The 10,544-nt window shown below is 33.4% G+C and overlaps 7 non-coding genes across 7 annotated transcripts; all 7 read left to right on the top strand.

Annotated features, from left to right (window-relative positions):
• The first annotated feature begins 1,926 nt into the window (after positions 1 to 1,926).
• Positions 1,927 to 2,026, top strand: Trnam-cau (transfer RNA methionine (anticodon CAU)). The gene is made up of 2 exons: positions 1,927 to 1,963; positions 1,991 to 2,026. It is a non-coding gene; the product is annotated as a tRNA-Met (tRNA).
• A 1,238-nt stretch (positions 2,027 to 3,264) lies between these two features.
• On the top strand, positions 3,265 to 3,364 carry Trnam-cau (transfer RNA methionine (anticodon CAU)). Its single transcript has 2 exons — positions 3,265 to 3,301; positions 3,329 to 3,364. It is a non-coding gene; the product is annotated as a tRNA-Met (tRNA).
• Positions 3,365 to 4,600: 1,236 nt separating this feature from the next.
• On the top strand, positions 4,601 to 4,700 carry Trnam-cau (transfer RNA methionine (anticodon CAU)). The gene is made up of 2 exons: positions 4,601 to 4,637; positions 4,665 to 4,700. It is a non-coding gene; the product is annotated as a tRNA-Met (tRNA).
• A 1,239-nt stretch (positions 4,701 to 5,939) lies between these two features.
• Positions 5,940 to 6,039, top strand: Trnam-cau (transfer RNA methionine (anticodon CAU)). Its single transcript has 2 exons — positions 5,940 to 5,976; positions 6,004 to 6,039. It is a non-coding gene; the product is annotated as a tRNA-Met (tRNA).
• A 1,238-nt stretch (positions 6,040 to 7,277) lies between these two features.
• Positions 7,278 to 7,377, top strand: Trnam-cau (transfer RNA methionine (anticodon CAU)). Its single transcript has 2 exons — positions 7,278 to 7,314; positions 7,342 to 7,377. It is a non-coding gene; the product is annotated as a tRNA-Met (tRNA).
• Positions 7,378 to 8,613: 1,236 nt separating this feature from the next.
• On the top strand, positions 8,614 to 8,713 carry Trnam-cau (transfer RNA methionine (anticodon CAU)). The gene is made up of 2 exons: positions 8,614 to 8,650; positions 8,678 to 8,713. It is a non-coding gene; the product is annotated as a tRNA-Met (tRNA).
• A 1,238-nt stretch (positions 8,714 to 9,951) lies between these two features.
• Trnam-cau (transfer RNA methionine (anticodon CAU)) lies at positions 9,952 to 10,051 on the top strand. The gene is made up of 2 exons: positions 9,952 to 9,988; positions 10,016 to 10,051. It is a non-coding gene; the product is annotated as a tRNA-Met (tRNA).
• Positions 10,052 to 10,544: the final 493 nt, after the last annotated feature.

The raw sequence follows: 10,544 nt of genomic DNA, 5'->3' as shown, positions 1-10,544 counted from the left end.
AAGAATAAGAATAATAATAACAACAACAATAACAGTAGTCATCATCATCATCATCATCATCATCCATCAGTAAAGGCAATAATATGTCCTCATTTTTTAATCAAGGAACATCTCAGAGAAGAAAGAGCTGCAGAAAACAAATTCATGGACCTTATGTAATTTACAATGTTCAAATACGTGTATCATTTATTTCCACATCACATTCTACACTTCCGTTACCACCAAATAATTATTCTTGGGTTGCACGTCACGCAAGTGAAAACATAAATCGCTTACCATTTAAGAAATTAAGTCAAGAATGGAAATGTTATAGAAGAGGAATAAATAAACAACGGGTCCAAGTCTCAGGGCTGTGCGATATTCCGTACTTAAGTTATTGGGCAAAATATATTACTCAAATTTGTAGAGTTTAGAATTGAGGCGCCATCTCGGTGTACTTCAGCAGTACACCAACATGGCGGCCGGAAACCTGTAGAAACATTTGGAATTTAGTTTGGCTGTCTTTAGCACTTTCTGCTGTATAATGAGCTAGTAAACATTCGTATAGACACGTCTCCTAGTATATTGGCTATTTAGGCCACAAAAACACGAGGGAAATCAATGCTTTTTTGGAACTGGCATGTTTTTCGAAAGCCGTCAACATGTCACGCACTGTGAAAACCTCTGAAATTCAAAGTGCTCTATTTTCGAAACAAAGCACGGTACCGAGCTGAAAACATGCAAACAGATATATTTTTAAAGCCTCTTGTAGCTGATTAAAGTGAAAACTCAAAAGGCTCTTTAGGTTTGTATTTTAACTTTTTTTTGTGACGTCACATGCAACCCAAGAATAATCCTCAGAACGTTTATAGATTATTGTCCCCTCAGTTGCTTTCCTGTAGGCTGCAATAGCCCTCTCTCTCAAAAGACGCTTCTCGCTACATACACAGTCTTATTTTTGACATCCAGCATCTTTGTGGCACTTGGAATGATCACCCAGTTGAATTTTTTTAAGCAAGTGCAATGCTGTCATATATGATTTTTTTGGCAGGGAAATTTTCCTTAGGCATTACTCAATAGGTGTCATGTTTACTGGAACCTTGTAATGGCTTATGATGTTGACCATGTAGGTTCTTAGTTGATCTGCATTTCCATACAAAAGGAAGATAGTTTCCATGTTTAATGACAAAAACATTAAAATTAATAAAGGTACCTTTATCGGACAATGTAGCAAACTAGCTTTATTCTGCATCTCTTTGAAGACCACTAGCAACCTTTTTATGGCCCTCTTTGCACATTTTCTCCCTTTCAGTGAAAGTTATAACAAAAGAATAATTTTTAATGGTATGATCGAGTTATCATTTAAAAATATGTCACTACAAACACATAAGAACTAGAACTTCTACACCCATCACCAACACCGTTATAACATTTTGATTGCCAATAAGGTAACAAGCTTCAATCAAGTCCGCTTCCACATTCTGATCCCACCAGAACTCCCAATGCATTATATCCTTGAGTCAACCTTTGCCAGTATCTTTCTATTTTTAGAACTTTATCTTGGAATCGTTCTAGTACATACAGTAATATAATAGAATCTTGCAAGTTCATACCATGCGGTGTGTAAGTAAACCATCTTACATGTTTCAGATTCTCATCTTGATTCTTAGTCCTGGCATCTATGTTTACAAAGTTATCTAGAAAATGATAAATGAGTTTAAAAATTGTCCGTTTCAAACTGAATTGATTTCAATGCCCACCAGAAGCAAGACATTCCAATTGTTATTGGGTTATTCAAAAAACTAAAATCCCTTGAAAAATCAGGCATTTTTAAAATCCTGAATTTGGTTCATCCCTATATAATGTTAATTTTCTATTAAAGCTTACCAATTACAGATAATTTTCAGAATAATTGTTACCCTTTCCTTTTCAAGTAATAGTCTAAGTGCCTCGTTAGCGCAGTAGGTAGCGCGTCAGTCTCATAATCCACAACCATTGACCTTGTTGAGTTATCTGAAGGTCGTGAGTTCGATCCTCACACGGGGCATTTCAATTTTCCACCATATTTAGAATTTCATGATTCTTTTTACAAATAGTATTATATTGAAATGGTTCTGGTACATACAATTCGGTGCATAAGTAAACCAGAGTAGATGTTTGAGAGTCCATTCTTAATTCTCACACCTGACACCTACATTTGCAAACTTGTCTTGAGAATGATAAGTAAGTATACCAAATTGTGTGTTTCAAATTGAATTGATATGAATCTTTAACAGAACCAAGAAATGTCAACGGTTATTCACAAAATTCAAATTTCCTAGCAAAATTAGACATTTTTTAAAATCACCAATTTTGTTCATTCCTGTTTATTGTCAATTAAAGCTTTCTATTCAGATCTGGCAAATTCTATAAATCATCATGAAATTGTAAATTTGGTGGAAAATTTGGAGTGTGAGGATCGAAATCAAGACCTTCAGATTACTCAACGAGGTCAATGGTTGTAGATTACGAGACTGACGTGCTACCTACTGCGCTAACGAGGCATTTACGCTAGTGTTCTAAAATCAAAGACTTGCAACCATTTTTAAAGTTATCGCTAATTAGCAAGCAATAATCAACAGTTATCATTTTACAGGGATATACCAAATTCACGATTTTAAAAATGTCTTATTTTAGAAGGGCGTTTAAATTTAATGAATATCCAAATATGGCAAATTCCTTAAATTATCATGAAATTCTAAATATGGTGGTACATTGAAATGCCCCGTATGAGGATCGAAATAAAGACCTTCAGATTACTCAACGAGGTCAATGGTTGTAGATTATGAGACTGACACTCTACCTACTGGGCTAACCAGTCAATTAAACTATTTTTTTTAAAAACAAAGAGTAAAAACCATTCAGAAATCCTTCTTTAAGTAGTAATATACTGAAACCCTTCTAGTGCATACAATGCGGTGTGTAAGTAAACCATCTTACATGTTTGACATTCTCATCTTGATTCTTAGTCCTGGCATCTATGTTTACAAAGTTATCTAGAAAATGATAAGTGAGTTTAAAAATTGTGCGTTTCAAACTGAATTGATTTCAATCCCCACCAGAAGCAAGACATTCCAATGGTTATTGGGTTATTCAAAAAACTAAAATCCCTTGAAAAATCAGGCATTTTTAAAATGGTGAATTTGGTTCATCCCTATATAATGTTATTTTTTTAATAAAGCTTAACAATTACAGATAATTTTCAGAATAATTGTTACCCTTTCCTTTTCAAGTAATAGTGTAAGTGCCTCGTTAGCGCAGTAGGTAGCGCGTCAGTCTCATAATCCACAACCATTGACCTTGTTGAGTTATCTGAAGGTCGTGAGTTCGATCCTCGCACGGGGCATTTCAATTTTCCACCATATTTAGAATTTCATGATCATTTTTACAAATAGTATTATATTGGAATGGTTCTGGTACATACAATTCGGTGCATAAGTAAACCAGAGTAGATGTTTGAGAGTCCATTCTTAATTCTTACACCTGACACCTATATTTGCAAAGTTGTCTTGAGAATGATAAGTAAGTATACCAAATTGTGTGTTTCAAATTGAATTGATATGAATCTTTAACAGAACCAAGAAATGTCAAAGGTTATTCACAAAATTCAAATTTCCTAGCAAAATTAGACATTTTTTAAAATCACCAATTTTGTTCATTCCTGTTTATTGTCGATTAAAGCTTTCTATTCAGATCTGGCAAATTCTATAAATCATCATGAAATTGTAAATTTGGTGGAAAATTTGGTGTGACGATCGAAATCAAGACCTTCAGATTACTCAAGGAGGTCAAAGGTTGTAGATTACGAGACTGACGTGCTACATACTGCGCTAACGAGGCATTTACGCTAGTGTTCTAAAATCAAAGACTTGCAACCATTTTTAAAGTTATCGCTAATTAGCAAGCAATAATCAACAGTTATCATTTTACAGGGATATACCAAATTCACGATTTTAAAAATGTCTTATTTTGGAAGGGCGTTTAAATTTAATGAATATCCAAATATGGCAAATTCCTTAAATTATCATGAAATTCTAAATATGGTGGTACATTGAAATGCCCCGTATGAGGATCGAAATAAAGACCTTCAGATTACTCAACACGGTCAATGGTTGTAGATTATGAGACTGACACTCTACCTACTGCGCTAACCAGTCAATTAAACTAATTTTTTTAAAAACAAAGAGTAAAAACTTTTCCGAAATCTTTCTTTAAGTAGTAATATACTGAAACCCTTTTAGTGCATACAATGCGGTGTGTAAGTAAACCATCTTACATGTTTGACATTCTCATCTTGATTTTTAGTCCTGCCATCTATGTTTACAAAGTTATTTAGAAAATGATAAGTGAGTTTAAAAATTGTGCGTTTCAAACTGAATTGATTTCAATCCCCACCAGAAGCAAGAGATTCCAATGGTAATTGGGTTATTCAAAAAACTAAAATCCCTTGAAAAATCAGGCATTTTTAAAATCCGGAATTTGGTTCATCCCTATATAATGTTATTTTTCTAGTAAAGCTTACCAATTACAGATAATTTTCAGAATAATTGTTACCCTTTCCTTTTCAAGTAATAGTCTAAGTGCCTCGTTAGCGCAGTAGGTAGCGCGTCAGTCTCATAGTCCACAACCATTGACCTTGTTGAGTTATCTGAAGGTCGTGAGTTCGATCCTCACACGGGGCGTTTCAATTTTCCACCACATTTAGAATTTTATGATCACTTTTACAAATAGTATTATATTGCAATCGTTCTAGTACATACAATTCGGTCGGTAAGAAAACCAGATTAGATGTTTGAGATTCCCTTTTTAATTCTCACTTCTGACACCTATATTTACAAAGTTGTCTTGAAAAAGATAGGTGAGTTAAACAAATTGTGTGTTTCAAATTGAATTGATATGAACCTTTAACAGAACCAAGAAATTTCAAAGGTTATTCACAAAATTCAAATTTCCTAGCAAAATTAGACATTTTTTAAAATCACTAATTTTGTTCATTCCTGTTTATTGTCAATTAAAGCTTTGTATTCAGATCTGGCAAATTCTATAAATCATCACGAAATTCTAAATTTAGTGGAAAATTTGGAGTGTGAGGATCGAAATCAAGACCTTCAGATTACTCAACGAGGTCAATGGTTCTAGATTACGAGACTGACGTGCTACATACTGCGCTAACGAGGCATTTACGCTAGTGTTTTAAAACCAAAGGCTAGCAACCATTTTGAAAATTATCGCTAATTAGAAAGCAATAATCGACAGTTATCATTTTACAGGGATGAACCAAGTTCACGATTTTAAAAATGTATTATTTTGCAAGGGCGTTTAAATTTTGTGAATATCCAAATATGACAAATTTTATAAATTATCATGAAATTCTAAATATGGCGGTACCTTGAAATGCCGCATATGAGGATCGAAATAAAGACCTTCAGATTACTCAGCAAGGTCAATGGTTGTAGATTATGAGACTGACACTCTACCTACTGGGCTAACCAGTCAATTAAACTAATTTTTTTTCAAACCAAAGAGTAAAAACCATTCAGAAATCTTTCTTTAAGCAGTAATATACTGATACCCTTCTATTTCGTACAATGCGGTGTGTAAGTAAATCATCTTACATGTTTGACACTCTCATCTTAATTCTTAGATCTAGCATCTATGTTTTTAAAGTTATCTAGAAAGTGATAAGTGAGTTTAAAAATTGTGCGTTTCAAACTGAATTGATTTCAATCCCCACCAGAAGCAAGAGATTCCAATGGTTATTGGGTTATTCACAAAACTAAAATCTCTTGAAAAATCAGGCATTTTTAAAATCGTGAATTTGGTTCAGCCCTATATAATGTTATTTTTCTATTAGAGCTTACCAATTACAGATAATTTTCAGAATGATTGTTACCCTTTCCTTTTCAAGTAATAGTGTAAGTGCCTCGTTAGCGCAGTAGGTAGTGCGTCAGTCTCATAATCCGTAACCATTGACCTCGTTGAGTTATCTGAAGGTCGTGAGTTCGATCCTCACACGGGGCATTTCAATTTTCCACCATATTTAGAATTTCATAATCATTTTTACAAATAATATTATATTGGAATCGTTCTGGTACATAAAATTCGGTGCGTAAGTAAACCAGATTAGATGTTTGAGAGTCGCTTCTTAAGTCTCACTCTGGACACCTACATTTGCAAAGTTGTCTTGAGAATAATAAGTGAGTATAAGAAATTGTGTGTTTCAAATTGAATTGATATGAATCTTTTACAGAACCAAGAAATTTCAAAGGTTATTCACAAAATTCAAATTTCCTAGCAAAATTAGACATTTTTTAAAATCACTAATTTTGTTCATTCCTGTTTATTGTCAATTAAAGCTTTCTATTCAGATCTGGCAAATTCTATAAATCATCATGAAATTCTAAATTTGGTGGAAAATTTGGAGTGTGAGGATCGAAATCAAGACCTCCAGTTTACTAAACGAGGTCAATGGTTGTAGATTACGAGACTGACGTGCTACATACTGCGCTAACGAGGAATTTACGCCAGTGTTTTAAAACCAAAGGCTAGCAACCATTTTGAAAATTATCGCTAATTAGAAAGCAATAATCGACAGTTATCATTTTACAGGGATGAACCAAGTTCACGATTTTAAAAATGTATTATTTTGCAAGGGCGTTTAAATTTTGTGAATATCCAAATATGGCAAATTCTTTAAATTATCATGAAATTCTAAATATGGTGGTACATTAAAATGCCGCATATGAGGATCGAAATAAAGACCTTCAGATTACTCAGCAAGGTCAATGGTTGTAGATTATGAGACTGACACTCTACCTACTGCGCTAACCAGTCAATTAAACTAATTTTTTTCAAACCAAAGAGTAAAAACCATTCAGAAATCTTTGTTTAAGTAGTAATATACTGAAACCCTTCTAGTGCATACAATGCTTTGCGTAAGTAAACCATCTTACATGTTTGACATTTTTATCTTAATTCTTAGTCCTGGCATCTATGTTTACAAAGTTATCTAGAAAATGGTAAGTGAGTTTAAAAATTGTGCGTTTCAAACTGAATTGATTTCAATCCCCACCAGAAGCAAGAGATTCCAATGGTTATTGGGTTATTCAAAAAACTAAAATTCCTTGAAAAATCAGGCATTTTTAAAATCGTGTATTTGGTTCAGCCCTATATAATGTTATTTTTCTATTAAAGCTTACCAATTACAGATAATTTTCAGAATGATTGTTACCCTTTCCTTTTCAAGTAATAGTGTAAGTGCCTCGTTAGCGCAGTAGGTAGCGCGTCAGTCTCATAATCCACAATCATTGACTTCGTTGAGTGATCTGAAGGTCGTGAGTTCGATCCTCACACGGGGCATTTCAATTTTCCACCATATTTAGAATTTTATAATCATTTTTACAAATAATATTATATTCGAATCGTTCTGGTACATACAATTCGGTGCCTAAGTAAACCAGATTAGATGTTTGAGAGTCGCTTCTTAAGTCTCACTCCGGACACCTACATTTGCAAAGTTGTCTTAAGAATGATAAGTGAGTATAAGAAATTGTCTGTTTCAAATTGAATTGATATGAATCGTTTACAGAACCAAGAAATTTCAAAGGTTATTCACAAAATTCAAAGTTCCTAGCAAAATTAGACACTTTTTAAAATCACTAATTTTGTTCATTCCTGTTTATTGTCGATTAAAACTTTCTATTCAGATCTGGCAAATTCTATAAATCATCATGAAATTCTAAATTTGGTGGAAAGTTTGGAGTGTGAGGATCGAAATCAAGACCTTCAGATTACTCAACGAGGTCAATGGTTGTAGATTACGAGACTGACGTGCTACATACTGCGCTAACGAGGCATTTACCCTAGTGTTTTAAAACCAAAGGCTAGCAACCATTTTGAAAATTATCGCTAATTAGAAAGCAATAATCGACAGTTATCATTTTACAGGGATGAACCAAGTTCACGATTTTAAAAATGTATTATTTTCCAAGGGCGTTTAAATTTTGTGAATATCCAAATATGGCAAATTCTTTAAATTATCATGAAATTCTAAATATGGTGGTACATTGAAATGCCCCATATGAGGATCGAAATAAAGAACTTCAGATTACTCAACGAGGTCAATGGTTGTAGATTGAGACTGACACTCTACCTACTGGGCTAACCAGTCAATTAAACTAATTTTTTTCAAACCAAAGAGTAAAAAAAATTCAGAAATCTTTCTTTAAGTAGTAATATACTGATACCCATCTAGTTCTTACAATGCGGTGTGTAAGTAAATCATCTTACATGTTTGACAGTCTCATCTTGATTCTTAGTTCTAGCATCTATGTTTTTAAAGTTATCTAGAAAGTGATAAGTGAGTTTAAAAATTGTGCGTTTCAAACTGAATTGATTTCAATCCCCACCAGAAGCAAGAGATTCCAATGGTTATTGGGTTATTCAAAAAACTAAAATCCCTTGAAAAATCAGGCATTTTTAAAATCGTGAATTTGGTTCAGCCCTATATAATGTTATTTTTTTATTAAAGCTTACCAATTACAGATAATTTTCAAAATGATTGTTACCCTTTCCTTTTCAAGTAATAGTGTAAGTGCCTCGTTAGCGCAGTAGGTAGCGCCTCAGTCTCATAATCCACAACCATTGACCTCGTTGAGTGATCTGAAGGTCGTGAGTTCGATCCTCACACGGGGCATTTCAATTTTCCACCATATTTAGAATTTTATAATCATTTTTACAAATAATATTATATTGGAATCGTTCTGGTACATACAATTCGGTGCGTAAGTAAACCAGATTAGATGTTTGAAAGCCGCTTCTTAAGTCTCACTCCGGACACCTACATTTGCAAAGTTGTCTTGAGAATGATAAGTGAGTATAAGAAATTGTCTGTTTCAAATTAAATTGATATGAATCTTTAACAGAACCAAGAAATTTCAAAGGTTATTCACAAAATTCAAATTTCCTAGCAAAATTAGACATTTTTTAAAATCACCAATTTTGTTCATTCCTGTTTATTGTCAATTAAAGCTTTCTATTCAGATCTGGCAAATTCTATAAATCATCATGAAATTCTAAATTTGGTGGAAAGTTTGGAGTGTGAGGATCGAAATCAAGACCTTCAGATTACTCAACGAGGTCAATGGTTGTAGATTACGAGACTGACGTGCTACATATTGCGCTACGGAGGCATTTACGCTAGTGTTTTAAAACCAAAGGCTGGCAACCATTTTGAAAATTATCGCTAATTAGAAAGCAATAATCGACAGTTATCATTTTACAGGGATGACCCAAGTTCACGATTTTAAAAATGTATTATTTTGCAAGGGCGTTTAAATTTTGTGAATATCCAAATATGACAAATTCTTTAAATTATCATGAAATTCTAAATATGGTGGTACATTGAAATGCCCCATATGAGGATCGAAATAAAGACCTTCAGATTACTCAACGAGGTCAATGGTTGTAGATTATGAGACTGACACTCTACCTACTGGGCTAACCAGTCAATTAAACTAATTTTTTTCAAACCAAAGAGTAAAAACCATTCAGAAATCTTTCTTTAAGTAGTAATATACTGATACCATTCTAGTTCTTACAATGCGGTATGTAAGTAAATCATCTTACATGTTTGACAGTCTCATCTTGATTCTTAGTTCTAGCATCTATGTTTTTAAAGTTATCTAGAAAGTGATAAGTGAGTTTAAAAATTGTGCGTTTCAAACTGAATTGATTTCAATCCCCACCAGAAGCAAGAGATTCCAATGGTTATTGGGTTATTCAAAAAACTAAAATCCCTTGAAAAATCAGGCATTTTTAAAATCGTGAATTTGGTTCAGCCCTATATAATGTTATTTTTTTATTAAAGCTTACCAATTACAGATAATTTTCAGAATGATTGTTACCCTTTCCTTTTCAAGTAATAGTGTAAGTGCCTCGTTAGCGCAGTAGGTAGCGCCTCAGTCTCATAATCCACTACCATTGACCTCGTTGAGTGATCTGAAGGTCGTGAGTTCGATCCTCACACGGGGCATTTCAATTTTCCACCATATTTAGAATTTCATGATCATTTTTACAAATAGTATTATATTGGAATCGTTCTAGTACATACAATTCGGTCGGTAAGTAAACCAGATTAGATGTTTGAGATTCCCTTCTTAATTTTCACTTCTGACACCTATATTTGCAAAGTTGTCTTAAAACTGATAAGTGATTTAAGAAATTGTGTGTTTCAAATTGAATTGATATGAATCTTTTACAGAACCAAGAAATTTCAAAGGTTATTCACAAAATTCAAATTTCCTAGCAAAATTAGACATTTTTTAAAATCACCAATTTTGTTCATTCCTGTTTATTGTCAATTAGGCTTTCTATTCAGATCTGGCAAATTCTATAAATCATCATGAAATTCTAAATTTGGTGGAAAATTTGGAGTGTGAGGATCGAAATCAAGACCTTCAGATTACTCAACGAGGTCAATGGTTGTAGATTACGAGACTGACGTGCTACATACTGCGCTAAAGAGG

This window comes from Montipora capricornis, chromosome 3 (genome assembly GCF_036669925.1).
Source record: "Montipora capricornis isolate CH-2021 chromosome 3, ASM3666992v2, whole genome shotgun sequence".
NCBI lineage: Eukaryota > Metazoa > Cnidaria > Anthozoa > Scleractinia > Acroporidae > Montipora > Montipora capricornis.
Note: the sequence above shows the minus strand (reverse complement) of the source record. Positions and strands in the feature narration are given on the sequence as shown.